Source organism: Podarcis liolepis (assembly GCF_965112155.1).
Source record: "Podarcis liolepis genome assembly, chromosome: 3".
NCBI lineage: Eukaryota > Metazoa > Chordata > Lepidosauria > Squamata > Lacertidae > Podarcis > Podarcis liolepis.
In genome coordinates this window covers 57,168,790-57,184,238 of record NC_139557.1, presented here as the reverse complement: position 1 = coordinate 57,184,238, position 15,449 = coordinate 57,168,790, and positions in this window count along the sequence as shown.

Sequence of the window (15,449 nt, the reverse complement as noted above, 5' to 3'; positions counted from 1 at the left end):
GATTAAGTCCTGTCAAAGGTGACTAGGGGGTTGTGGCGCTCATCTTGCTTTCTGGGCTACATGCCAGTGGTCGAGGAGCTAGAGGCAAAAGTGGATAGAACAATGGATGCAAATTTTACCTTTGTGCAGTCGGCTAGTTTCTGCATGCACACAGAGATATTATATCCTCCAGCCAAGCAAACAAGAAGCACTATCAGAGTTCAAGGACACATTCCAGCAAAGCCAAAACACTCCAGATGGCAGGGTAGGAAAAAGATATGGCCTGAGGGGAGGAGTGGTGGTGGTCTGGGGTGAGTTCTGAAGTTGAGATAAGAGAGTTTGGGTCCCACATTCTTCCACTGGGCCTGAAGTTCCCCACACTACTTTATACAAAAGGGAAATGTCTGTCAGATCAAATATAATGTATTGATGTATGTAATAGTAATTTTAAAAGAATTACAAAAGGGAAATGTCTAACAATTCATGTCTTAACTTATACTGCATTAGAATTACCAGAACATTAAAATAAAATAAAATTGAAATACACCTCTTACTGTTTTACTGTAGAAGATAGAACCACTGATTGGTGTCCCCCCCCCCACTTCAAATAATGTTATGCATTTTTCTGCTACAAAGAATGCTCTTTTTGAGGGCCTCCTTCTCCATGATAATAAGCCAGGCAAGCCAGAAGTACTCTTAAACAGGGCTGAGAAAGAGAATATCGCACCTGTCTAGTAAATAAGTAGCTGTGCTGTGTTTAATTCATGGGACTGAATGGATGGAGTTCCCTCTTTCAAATATGGCTGGTGCTGACCATTACAAGCTTTTTGCGCCTATTCATATCCATTACTGGTCCTGCTCCACCCGCTCCTTGAGTCCTTAACTGTGACAATTGCCTCTTGCTTGCCTGGATGGAGGATGGTGAGGTGAGTGTATGTGAAGAATTCTCCAGCCTTTGTATGGCTGCAATGTTCCCTTCTGGACAAAAGTAAGAGACAGACCATTAGTCTGCCCGCTTTTGCCCCTGGTGCTGGCCAGCTTAGCATGGGGCCCCCAGAACATTGCTCACAAGGGGATGTGGCCTGAAAAAGGTTCTCTACCCCTATTTAGAGTCAGCAGAACTGAAATACTTCCCTATGCTTCTCTGTGACACAAACGAAAATTGCCTTTCAATTCAACCTTCACCTTTATTCTCAGTTTGTTGCATACAATGAGTAAGAAAATCAGATCAAGCCTAGACCAGCATTCTATTCTCAGAGCAGCCAACAAGATGCCTCATGGGAAGCCCACAACTGGAGTGAATGCAGAGAAGCAGGCACCAAATGGTAATTTGCCACCGTGTGAGACTTCATATCCAGTTGACTGTATTCATCCACTGCCTAAAGCAGGGATGGGGAACCCGTGTCTCTCCAGACTACATCTCCCATCATCCCTGATCATTGGCCATGCTGGCTGGGGCTGATGGGGGCTGAAGTCCAACAACATCTGGAGGACCACAGGTCGCCTGGCCTACAGCATTCATACCAGAGCTAAAAAGCAAGACACCATCAATGAAAGAAACAGTAACATATAAGTCTTAGAGAAACCATCAGATCAACTTTATACTTGGCACACAAACTTCTGTATGTAATTTTTCAGCAAATGCTGTTATAGCTTGATGAAGACCTCACTGCTCCACTTTCCTGAGGACCATAAGGCAAGGCCACTGGCACGGTATTTGTTTACAGAACAAATATATACAATGACATACCATAGTTTTCGCCCCTGTATTATTGTTAAGTAGCACAAGTTTCTTCAGCAGCTTCTGTTGCTGTGATTTGGACTAATGTGCAAATAAAAGTGCATAGCTTCCTGAGGAATGCTAACAACCATCTCCATTTCACTTTCCCAGAACTTCATTATTCAGGGGAGGATTAATGAATTTAACACATGCAACCACAAACACACTAAGCATTGACTGAAAGCTGCAGAAAGAAGAAGTTTTAAAATGTCAAGATTCCTTAAGGATTATTTTTTTAAAGAAGAGGCTGGATGAAGAAGCGTCCATTGAACTTCAGCTAGGTATATCTCTAGGGAATTGCCACCTATACACAGTCTCATCTGTTTTTCTTCTCAGCTGGAATTGAATTTGGTTGTGTGTGTGTGTGCAGGAGGCATGCAGGGAAAGAAGAGGGAGACAAAGTCTCATTGTACAAGTGGACATCCTTGCGGTCTCAGGATAATTTCTTGGATACAGCCCAAGTAGATTGCCAGCTATCAACCCAGAGATCATATATTTGCTTCTCTAAGTAGCCAGCGTGGTGCCCTTCAGATGTTGTTCACCCAAGCTAGCATGGCCAATGAATGGGGATGATGGGAGTTGTAGTCCAACAACATCTGGAAGGCACCACATTGACTACACTGGCTCTAGGTGCAGAAGGTTCTTTGCCCACCTTCCTCCAGCACCACCTACAAAGCAAGTAGGACTTTGGCTCTGCACCAAGCAGTGGTAGGTGAAGGAGGAACAGGGTGGGAGGTGGAGTATTTCTATCTTCCTCTCTCATTGCTTCAGACCTTTTAACTTACCTTTTTGGCCTGAGGAACATAGGAATAGAAGAGGAGCCCTACTGGATCATGCCAAGGCTAAGCTAGTCCAACATCCTGTTCTCTCTGTGGCCAACCAGAACTGAGAGCAACTTTTCCCACTTGTGAACTGGCATTCGGAGGCATACTGCTTCCACCATTGGAGATAGAAACTAGCTATGGCGGCCTTATCCTCCCTCAACTTATCTAATCCTCTTTTAAAGCTATCTAAGTTGGTAGCCATCACCTCACCTTGTGGCGGTTAGTTCCGTGGTTTGACCATGCACAGTGCAGAGAAATACTGAAAGCCACTTTTCAGAGTTTGGAACTGGAGGCGGGCAGTCCTTCTGCTTGTTGCTGGGGTTGCCTAAAAGGGAAGCCTTTCATAAGTGTGCGTTTCATTCCTTTGAGCTCCAAACATCTGCCTCTAGCATCTGCTTTTCATCAAAACAAAGCCAGGGTTCCCATCAGTGGGCAATATGGAACAGATAAAAAGGAAGCCTGCAAGTGCTGTGTTGACTGCAGAGCCTTCAGCTGTCTTCCTACTTAGATCCTTTGCCAAAGAACCCGGCTTGTCATTTCAGTTTTCCAAGAATTACCAACATTTATGCCCAGACTTTCAGTTCTTATGGGATTGGAATCCCTGCAGAAGTTTCAGCACGGAAGGAGAACTCAGAATCTTACAATGCACTCCTCTAGGTCTGTTGGTTTATGCAGTGATAGCATTCCAGCAATGATTCCCCTTTTCTCCACAATCTTTCTGACTTTTTCTTTCCTGCATGGACTACCTGTTTTACAGACTTCCTATTTCCCCAACTTGCAAAATATTACTTTAATTTTTGCTAAATTTCCTAAAATATAATTCACCCCCCACCCCACCCATCAAATGTCACAACCTCCTTTTCTAGCCACACTGAGCTTCATTTCTCCCTTTTATTTCCTTCCTAAACTGGTGATGTGCACATTTGTTTGTTTGAAATGTGACATTGCTTAAAGCATTTAATCCAAGCTTGGACCACAATTGGTGTGCAGAAAAACTGATTACATCTGAGTGAAGTAACCTATATGTATGTTGGGTAGCATTCATTTGACCCATTCTAGCAAGGAGCTGTGTACCTTTCTACATTCATAGCTAGACACTACATGTATAAAATGGGGGCTGTGCGCACAGAATTTCTTCTCAAGAGCTGCACACAAGATTCCAGCTTTGTTTAAAGGGATATCGGTCAGCCCTCTGGGAATGGTAGAATGACTTGAATTAGTTCACCACCACCACCACCCTTTCCCACACCATAAAAAGCTAATTTGTGAGGTTTCGGCTTTCTTAAAGGAAGATCTGCATGCAGTCCTGGCTGCAGTATGTGTGTTCTCTTCAATTGGATCCTTTTAGATTTATTTTTTTAAATCACGGAACTGCTATCAATTTTCACAAAATTACAAGAACTTAAATATTCTAAACCATGAATAACCAGTAATAAACTATATACAAAGTACCAATATGAGTATATTAAGAAGGAATTGTAGTTAAGGCTACTGATGCATGGCTGCAGCAACAAAGGATGGGTAAATCTACATATCTACATATTAATCAGACCTGCACATTTTATGTCTTCTCAAGTCACTTTTTTGTGATGCATTTTTGCTTTTAGCCAGAAGCAATCTATTTCTCTTTAACAGTAGGGCTGGACACAGAAGCTCAGGCCCCATTAGAGCTGGTCTGCTTGGGAAGCAGCAGACATCTAGCGAACAACTAATGCAGGAGTAGCCACAGTGATGCCCTCTAGATATTGCTGGATTACAGCTCCCATTATCCTTGGCCATTACCTATGCTGGCTGGGGATTGTAGTCCATCAACATCTGCAGGTCACCCCATTGGTTATCCTTGACCCACAGGGAAGAGAAAGAGACTAGGATTAAGCAAGTATCAGGGTTGTGCTTTTGGGCTTAATTAGCTTGACAATGCAAATGAAAACATCATTCAATCAGGAAAAAAAACCCATCCTTCCATTGAGAATATGTTGACATTTGCCAGCCAGCTGGGGCTCAGTGTAGGAATTCTTCCCTACAAGTGTGAACTGAAGCCTGTTTTATTTTCTGCCCCAGCATGGTCAAGAAGAGGCCAGATGGGTTCAGAAGTTAATTGGAGATCACGTTGCATAGCTCAAACGGAGGTGTCTGAACCCTGCTGCATATGGATTTGGTGAAACACTCTTAGATCAACAATGGTTGTCACCTTTATAGACATCTGTTTCTTTCAAGCCTTTAAAGAGCAGTAAAAAGAAGAAGAAAGAAAGAGAGAGAGAATCCACATTTGAGATCCTGTGGGGTTTTAAAAGCACATGGCAATTGCATGCCTGGATAGACTCCCTGCAGCACATGTTCCATGTTTGTTGTGATAAACATCAACATTTGAAATGCTCCTAAGCTTTTGTAAGCATACTTGTCTGGCAGCGCAGCCTTCAGAGCCCTGCATGTTTTCCATTCGAAAAGCAAATCGAGGAGAGCTTCCTTTGGGGTTAGAAAGGATTTGGGAGAACAAAAAACTTCTGTTCTTAACAAAACCCAGCCTCCTTTTTTTAGGACCAAATGCTGCACACTGTTTGTGCATTTTGTTGTTTCTATAAATATAATTACACCGCCTGTTATAAACCCTTTATCATTTTCAGGAACAGTTTAATCTCTTGCACGTTTTATCAAAACCATCTGATGTACCCTGGTGCGGGTGAGCAGGAATCAAAAGCATTTCTCATATAAGGGATCCGGTGCTTATGAAAAGCCACGCCCTTCAGTTTTCCTCCAGTTCCAGAAGTGGAGACTAAGGATGTCCCTCAAGAAGGCAGGCTCTTCCTTCCGATGGGATGTAAAAGGTTAGCTGCTGCTTAACCCTGTGTTCCCAGCAAGCAAGTTTATACCCTGAGGCTGATGCCTGAGTATAGTGATACCTTACTTTGTGTCTCGCATCACATGTTTCAGACACAGAAAAGGCACTGAGAGATGAGGAAAACATGTAAAGAGTGTTGTGTGTGATAGTCACACAAAGCAATGCTGTTGCAGGCACATGAAATACCAATGTGCTGGAAACAGCTTTGTAGTTGATAATGCACACAAAGGGGTGGACACTGTTTGTTGTTGTTGGGGCCACAAGCCAGTGGTGATTGGAACCAGAGCTGATGCTAAAACTCCTTGAGTGTTTGGGAGGTGACATACACATGTAATAAATAATGAATACTATAAGTGGCAATCTTGCCCACTTACTCATTGAATTCAATGGGGCTCGCTTCTGAGTAGGCATATATTGGATTGCTCTGCTAAACACCCAGTTTGGCTACTTTCCCTTGACTCACATCGCCTCCAGATAACCTGAATGTTCAGCAATCATCCTGAATTGTTTGCACAAAGTTTGTGGGGAGGGTAGATGATGTTGGTTATTCATTGAACATTCTGATTGCTTGCAAGGTGGTTGGATGACATGGTATCAAGTAATGTTATCGTAGACTTTCTAGTGCATTCTCCTTATCACACAAAGTCCATTTTTTGTGGGGAGCGCGGGACAGATTTGTAGTGCAAGAATGCTAAAGGAATTTGAATGGTGTAACCTGAATTTGCCCATATGTGGTTGAATCAATTGTGAGAGTCTGGAAGCTTCTTCAGTTCCAAAACAAAATATTCTGAATGGCCTGGAACAAAAGAAAGCAAATCTAGCACTGAGCGATCGTTTCCTTCACAACATCCTTCTGTGTGTGTGTGTGTGTTTCACTGTCAATTATATGCACACCCCTGCAAATTTTGGCGCTTGCAGATTGGCAGTCCTATCAAATATTGCCACAGCTTTGTACACTGGAAAACTCATTCAGCTCCCTTCCCGTCATACTAAGGCCAGGATTGCAGTGCAATTTGTTCTCAAGAAGTGGTTGTTTAAAAAAGCAACCCTAGATCAGCATAAACATGTGTTCAAGGTAGTAATAATAGCAACTTCCCAAGTGGAAACAGATGAATAAACATCTTAAGATAATTTTGGATTTTATTATTCACATACACACACACAAATACTTATTCAGTAGCTTTATTGAAAAGGGAAGAGGTGCTTTAAAGAAGAAGGTAGACTAGTGTCTAAGAGCCCGTGCGTCAAATACTGTATGTTTAGTCAGTCCAGGACCGGCAGTGATGTGGTTTCCTACTGGGTTTCTAATGAACTGTGCAAGTGCTTAAACGAGTAATCAGATTATGTGCCTAGAAAGTCACATGGGCTTTATCAGATCTTGTTGAGTCTCATGTGCTTTTGTGCTAATTCATTTCACAAAAGTTTAACTCCAGGAAATATTTAGACAACCTACATCTCCTTATCTCACCATAATGGACAATACCGTGCTATAGCGTGGGACCTTCCTGTGGTACGTTTTCATTCATTCATTCATTCATTCAGATTTTGATCCCAACATATCCCAAGGGGTGGGTTACAAAGAAATGCTCTTTCCAAAACAGTCTGCATAGCAACATTTATAGGTGGGTCAAAGGCTTCAAGAACACAGCAGATTAAACAAGCTAGGCACTTAAATGTGCAACTAAGCAGACTCAAACTTCTAAGTGAAACACTCTCCACTCCTCTCCCCATCTCTGTGCCTCACCCGAGCCAGGAACATACCACCCAGCCCAGGAACCAAAACAACCTTTGCACATATTTCACCCTCTTGTCTCAAGATCAACAAAGCTCAGCTCACCAACTGGAACAGAAATTGGAACAACTTTTCTAGGTGAGAGAGCACACAACCATTTTAGGGACACAGAAGTGTCTTCGTTCTACACCCCCCCTGCCCCCCATGTTAGTCCACTCATGAAACCACTGAGGAGAATCACCATCTGGAGATTGGGGCAGAAGTGTTTCCACTATGTGGATAACACACAGCTTTACCTCTTATTCTAGGAAGGCCATGGAACTCTTGAACTGATGTCTGGGGGTGGTTTTGATGTGAATGGGAGTGAACAAGTCGAAACATTATCTAGACAAACATGGAGGTGCTGTGTGTGGAGAAAGTGACTGACCCAGATGGAGATTTGCAACAAGTCCTAGAAGAGTTGCACTCCCTGTGAAAAAAAAAGTATGGAGATTGGGGTTCTATTGAACTCAGAACTGTCGGAGGAAACCACTAGTTGGTGGCAGTGACTAGGAGGGACCTATAACATCTTAGATTGGTATGCCAATTGTGACCCTGTTTGGAGAAGATTAAAGTGACCAGTATGGTCCTGTGAACCCTCCGTGTGCCATGCCCACCTGGTGGCATCAGTGGTGAGGGCTGGGCTGGCACAGTGAGCTTTGTTCAACCTCCATGCCCTACCCCCCGGTGCTGCCCGGCATGTGTGCCCCAGGCACCGGCAAAGAACACAATGCTTCTGTTATGTACTGAGTTGAATAGGATCCAAGATGTAGCAGTCTGATTGGTCCTAGAACAATAGGATCCAAAATGCAGCAGTCTGATTGGTCCTAGAACAATAGGATTAAAAATGCAGCGGTCTGATTGGTCCTAGAATAATGCAGCAGTATGATTGGTCTGCAGGAGCCACCCAATCCGGCTCCAGATGGAAGTGAATCCACAACCTGATTGGCCTACAGGAGAATTCCGGAATTAGCCAATCACCTGCAGCCCATTGTGTAAATAATGTATATAAAGCAGATACATTGAGGGGACATTCATTCCTCCTCACCACTATGAGCTGAATAAAGAGCATGAAATCCACTCTCGACTCCGAGTATATTTCAGCTTCAGACCAAACGTGATTCTCTGCATACTTCTCTTTCTCTCACATCATCTCTGTGTAAGTGTTCTTGGCCAGCCTTTAACAAAAGACAAAAGTAGAGGATTCCAGCGAGTGAACCGCATTGCAAAATATTCCCTTTTTCAACTGTTAGTTTGCTTGAAATCTTCCCCAAAGATAGTAACAGAATTGCAAAGGGGCCATAAAATGGATGGTAGCGATCCAAGGAGTAAGTAAAGAAGGCTGAACAAACTCTATTGGAAGTGTAATCAATAAAGCATTCTGCACGCTGTCACATTTTATGGCCTGGCTTTTTAGTTGTGGCAGTAAAATGTACACAATGGACTGAAAGTTTATTGCAGACCTTAATAACGTTCCTGGCGAAAAGAATGGTTTGAAAATGCTTGCTTGATTTGTGTGTGTGTGTGTGTGTGTGTGTGTGTGTATACCTGTAGCAGGTGAAAAACAGGATACAACTGAGTGTGGCAGAAGTGGGGGAGTCTTTTGTTACTTGACTAAGATTCAGATGATGTCAGTATTTGTAACCAGAGTTCTCACAGAAGAGGACTGCCATAGTCATGTTGATTTGAATTCCTGAGCCATATAATTCTAATGACGGCTTTGGAAACATCAGATCATGAGCCCCTGATTCCTGACTTCATTTCAGAGTTTCCTGGAGAAGTATGGTTTTATGAAAATTAAGCAGAGCTGGAGGATTTTGTAGTCTTACCACTGATTCACATTTGTCGAATCATTTGGCTGGCATGCTCTTATGTTAAGCACAGAGACAAATCTTTCCTATTGGTACTGTTTATTCTCTGGCTTGCGATTAAAGAAGTTCTCGGGAAAGTGATTTTGAAATGTAGTCCTGGTGACTTAGTAAGCAAATTTGTATTTCAGAATAAAGGCCAGTTTGTCTTTGTCCACGTCTGAATTTACAGTAATTATGGTGGCCTAACATTGACATCTGAAAAGATGCTTAGATCAGCAGGTAAGGCTGCGGGAGGAGAGAGATCGAAATAAAAACAAACAAGACTGCAGACAACTCTCTAATGCAAGCGTCTGACACAAACAATGCTTTCATTTTGGTGGACAATCAAAACAACAGCAAGAAAAATATCTTTCTTTTTCTGATGATGAAGTGGAAGCTTTTTGGTTTTAAAAGAGCATTCTACAAATTCTGACACTGCACAGACTGCACAGATGCTTTAAACCTGCTGAATACTAATCTGGAATGGCATGGCATGGCATGGTTGGTTTATGTGCTATGTTGCAATCAACCATCTTCACCAGATGCGCTTCTGCAGCATTGCTCAACATGATGCAAAGTTTAAGAGTGTCAGAAGAGCCTTGTTGACTCAGACCAAAGGCCCATCTAGCCCAGCACCCTGTTTTCAGAGTGAACAACCAAATGCCTGGGCAATCCTTCATGCGAGACCTGAGTACAACCATGCTCTCTCTTCCTGTGACTTCCAGCATCTGGTATTCAGAAGCATACTGCCTTTGACAATGGAGGTAGAGCATAACCAACATGGCTAGTAGACAATGATTGCCTTGCTCTCATGAATTTGCATCATCATCATATTTTATTTTTTAATATAAATATAATTTTAATTAAATTTTCTGTTTTACCATTTTAAATACTCATTTAAATATCCTTAAAATATCAATGACTTCCCTTCTCTTTCCATGGTTCATTTTGCATATCATAAATCCCTGCATATTTTACAAAAACTCAACCATTCAGTCCAATATAATAATAATAATAATAATAATAATAATAATAATAATAATAATAATAATAATAATTTATTTATACCCCACCTATCGAGCTGAGTTTCCCCAGCCACTTTGGGTGGCTCCCAATCAAATATTAAAAACAACATAGCATTAAATATTAAAAACTTTCCTAAGCAGGGCGGCCTTCAGATGTCTTTTAAAAGTAGGATAGTTACTTATTCCCTTGACATCTGATGGGAGGGCATTCCACAGGGCAGGTGCCACTACCGAGAAGGCCCTCTGTCTGGTAACCCCACTTCTCACAATGAGGGAACCACCAGAAGGCCCTCAGTGTTGGATCTCAGTGTCCGGGCTGAACGATGAGGGTAGAGACTCTCCTTCAGGTATACAGGACCGATAATGGAACAGTATTCCATTATTACATCCACCAAAACTTCTTTACACTGTTGAATCTATCTTAATGCTGCCAACATTTCATCATCTTCTTTTTTTAAACCCATCCAGGTTGAGGGGCATCACAGCCTCCTGTGGGAGTGAGTTCCATAGTTTAACTATCTGCTGTGTGAAGAAGTCCTTTCTTTTATCTATCCTGAATCTTCCAACATTCAGCTTCATGCGATGTCCATAAGTTCCAGGGTTAGAAGAGAGGGAGATAATCCTTTCTCCACCCACTTTCTCCATGCCATGCATACACTTCTATCATATCACCTCTTGCTTGCCTTTTCTGTAGCCTTAAAAAACCCAAACGCCGCAACCTTCATTCATAGGATGTTTGCTCCACCCCCTTGAAGGGGGCCAAAGGTATGGCCCCTCCCAGAAGGAGACAGTGGGCACAGTGCAACCAGGGACCTGCAGAGCACCAACAAGGAGCCAGTGCAAGTACGTAGAAGAAAGGCGTGTTTAACTTTTCAGTTCACAGAAAGTGTGCATAGATGTAGGCCTTGAAGTATACATTTCCAAGCCTAAGATTTTACAGGGCAGCCTTATCCATGCTTACCTTTAAATAAGTCCCATGAATGTCAAAGCAGCTTCCTTTCAATTATGGTTAATACTGCACATTACAATAAGCAACCCACTGCCAGCAAATGAAACCTTGGTCCCATTTTCTTCAATGGATCCAGCTTCTCAATCGGCATTTTTACGTTTCCTGTCCCTTATGCATGCATGCAAGCAGTCAGCCATGACTCTACATTCCATTTGTTCGTCAAAAACAACACAAGCAAGAAAAGAAAAAGAAAAGGGAAACTGTGCAGACTGGAAGCTGATGAAACTATAAGCTGTCACCCGCCAATAAAACATACTATATACAGCTGAATGTTTAAATACATCCTTAATCTAAAACTAAATATCTAGGCTGGTTTTAACAGGCACCCATTGTCACTTAGAAGCAAGCCCCTAAAATTTTTAAACAAACCACTTCTCAGAAACTTGAGTGCAAAGAAAAGCATTTGGGGGCGGCTAAAACTTAACACCATCTGTTCATACTCCAGTGATGAAAAACAGTCCAGCAGAATTAAACATTTTTTTCTGCATATAAAGATGTAGTGGTTTTTTTCCTGTTGCCAGAAAGAATGAGTGAAAAATCATTTTGAGGGCAGAATTCTATCAAAGATGAGACCAAACTGAACCTTGGTTTCCCAGACCTGGGAACCATCTACTGATTGTGCCTCTGTATTAATCTTCATTTTATTGGTGCTCATCCAGCCCACTACAGAAGCTAGACAGCTCATCTTTTCTACCACCTCACCTGATGTCTCTATGAAGACACAAAGCTGAGTATTTGCAACTACATAATGTCTCAAATCTAGTACAGAGGCCACATCCCACATATGGAATAATTCCTTGACCCATCACCCCTGGTTTCACATGTGATAGAGGTCCTTATTTAGAGATCCACAAACCCCCTAGCAGGCCAAGCACTTCTGAACTTCCTATTGCTCTTTTCCTACTCATCTTATGTTTGGGGCTGCTTTGCAAGGACTTCTGTATGGATGCCAACATGATCTATGCAAAATTTTGGCTTTGCAAGGACTTCTGTATGGATGCCAACATGATCTATGCAAAATTTTGGCTTATTGGAAAGTATACCTGACTCCCTCCCTGTATGGTCAAAATCCTGAAGTCTAAAGCCAATTATGTAATATATACAGGAGATGGTGTGATAAGAATGATCAATGGAAAATAAAGAATACTAAGAGATTTAATTTTCCTTCAAAATATGACAGCATCTTAACACTCACTTGTTCACCTAACAGAGGGTTCATAGAGTACCCATTACATAAAACAGAGGCAGCAGAACACTATGTCTTTGTTCCAACAACCAATATTTTGCCATCTTAAATGTGAGACAAATATCAGAGAGTTGGATGAATGAAGAAGAAGGAGGAGGGCGTAATATTCAAAATCTTAAAAGCAGTGAAAGGGAAGAATGAGGTCTAATTTAATATGCACAAATGGGGGGGGGATATATTTATTCCCACGCTTGATGTTTGGAGTTTTATGGATAAAGGAATCCTTCAGATTAAAAGAATAATAATAAGAAGAAGAAGAAGAAAATGTAGCAGGGATTGACTACAATATAGTGCACTTTAAGGAGATGCTTAAGGACAGCAAATCTGCAATGGTAATAACCATAAACACATCCCATGTGTTTTTCTTCGAAGACATAGTCCATTCTTGAATGAAAGACCAAGAATTTCTGATCCATTTATTCAACATCGTAACACTGGTGGAAGGAAATCCTAAGGCCATGATGTGTCAGGGTCGAGAATGGAAAGAATGTCAAGCGCAGTAGAAACTGCTATGGAAAGAATGTTTAAAACCATCAAAGAGATTTTTGATTCTAAAAATATGCAATTGCAATAGACTAAGTTAGGGCTGCTTTCACAATCACCATCTAAAAGTCACTAATATCAGAACTGCTGCCTTTTGCTGACTGTCTTGGGTCAGCTTCAGATTAGGTATATCACTGTGGAACTGTGAACTCTCCACCCATTAGTGAGATAGCATTGTTTATATTGCCCCTTCTTGGCTTTTGCCAGAGGTCCTAGGCAACAGCCTGTGCTTCATCTGCATATTAAGTAATGTTCATCTCAGTTTTTTGGTCTTTCTCTCAGAGAGAACATTATGCTCGTTAACATCACAATCCTATAACTATCTCCCCAGAAGCAAACACAATTGAGTTCAATAGGACTCACTTCTAGGTGAGGGATATAGAGTAGCAGTCTAATGTTTACTTAGGGAAGACTATGCTCTTTTCCTATCATACTTTAGTTTTAGGCCCCACTTGCTACAGCAATTAACATCCAAGCTTGAGCAGTGCACTAGTTAGAAAACTACTATTGGGTTATTTTATTATTTACATGCATTAATTTATTTCTTAAGCATATCTCACTTTTTGTTTCACCGTTTCATTGCTTTGCCCTGAGTTATTCAGAAATACTTGCAGCACCACTGACAAAAAGCCTCAAGCTACTTGAAAACATTTCACTGCTGATTTAATTTACGTGACATGGTTGGAAAGCCACCTGAGTTCATTAAGAGAGGTATGCATATATCTACATCGGTTTTATTGCTGATTGTGTTTCACTAGGAACTCTTGCTGCCAGGATTTCAAGAAAGGTGTCAGCTGGTAGCAGCTTTCCTGAGTTTGAAGCTGGCTATGATTCATGGCTACTTGGTTGTGAAAAAATATCATGTCAGAGTAATTATGGAAGTGCATATATATACATGAATAGTCCAGGCTCCTAACTGGTCACACTGTGTCCAAAATCACTAGATACCGAAATTCAACTTGTGGTACTATGTTTTTCTTTCTAGTAAAAATTGCTCCAGTACTCTGTAGCTTCCCTGACTGCCTGCACTTTCTTACCTGAATAAAGCTTCATGGGGTGAGTTCCCTCATGTCTTCCCCTGGACTTTCTTTGGGCACCTGGAAAGCCTACAGAGTGCAGATCGCTGATGAGATGATTCAAAGAAAGAAAGAAAGAAAGAAAGAAAGAAAGAAAGAAAGAAAGAAAGAAAGGGCACTCACACCCCTGACTGCTTTGAAAATACTCCTTAGTACTTCAGATGACTGAGTATGCATACCATCAACTTGTGAACATGAGCCACAGCAATAACTCCTCAGCAGGGGCGTTACTGCCATGCACCAAAAGGGTGAAGTGATGGCAAGGTCATGCTTGCGTGGGCGCAGTTGGCTGTAAGGGCTGGGTGAAGGCAACCAAAAGCATTTTATGCAGACATGACAATGTGGTCAAGATTGATGCTGCTGCTGCTGCTGTTTGTGTTACTTCTGTGGGTTCATAGCTTATCATTAAAGGTAAAGGGACCCCTGACCATTAGGTCCAGTCGTGACCGACTCTGGGGTTGCGGCGCTCATCTTGCTTTATTGGCCGAGGGAGCCGGCATACAGCTTCCGGGTCATGTGGCCAGCATGACTAAGCTGCTTCTGGCGAACCAGAGCAGCACACGGAAACGCCGTTTACCTTCCCGCCGGAGTGGTACCTATTTATCTACTTGCACTTTGACGTGCTTTCAAACTGTTAGGTTGGCAGGAGCAGGGACCGAGCAATGGGAGCTCACCCCGTTGCGGGGATTCGAACCACCGACCTTCTAATCGGCAAGTCCTAGGCTCTGTGGTTTAACCCACAGCGCCACCCACACCCCTAGCTTATCATTAAGTCAACCCAAATTGAAATACAGTCATACCTTGGTTTTCGAACAGCTTAGTTCTCAAATGTTTTGGCTCCCAAATGCCGCAAACTTGGAAGTGAGTGTTCAGGTTTGCAAACTATTTTTGGAAGCAGAACATCAGATGGGGCTTCCGCGACTTCCAATTGGCTGCAGGAGCTTCCTGCAGCCAATCAAAGCCATGCTTTGGTTTCCAAATGTTTGGGAGGTCGAACAGACTTCCAGAACAGATTCTGTTCAATTTCCGAGGTACGACTGTAATGTGTATTCACTGAAGTGCTGTTTGCTTTCTTTTTAATCTTCATCATTTGCACAGTTGTTAACCTAGATAACCCTTGGCTGACATCCATTCCAAAAAATGGCCCCCAGTGATGCTTCAAGTTCTTGGGAGTTCACTAAGCTATTCCTTGAAAGAAGCATTTGCAATTGTCAAAATATTATATAAAAAGCCAACCCTAAGACTTCAAGATTCCTATCCTTCTCTCACAACTTGTCAAAGTAAACATGACTCATTCCATCTCTGCTATTGCCCAGTAGGAATGTAGAAATGCTGCCTTAATGTATCGTTGAATAAACCTTAAATCAGCATTCAAATGGCTTGCAGATAAGAACAGGTTGTGTAATCCAGGGGAGAAAGAACTTCTGGGATAACTGTAGTCCTTTAAATAGAAATTTATCATCAACAAAGCATAAACAAAAACAATACAACAAAGAAAAATGTTTCC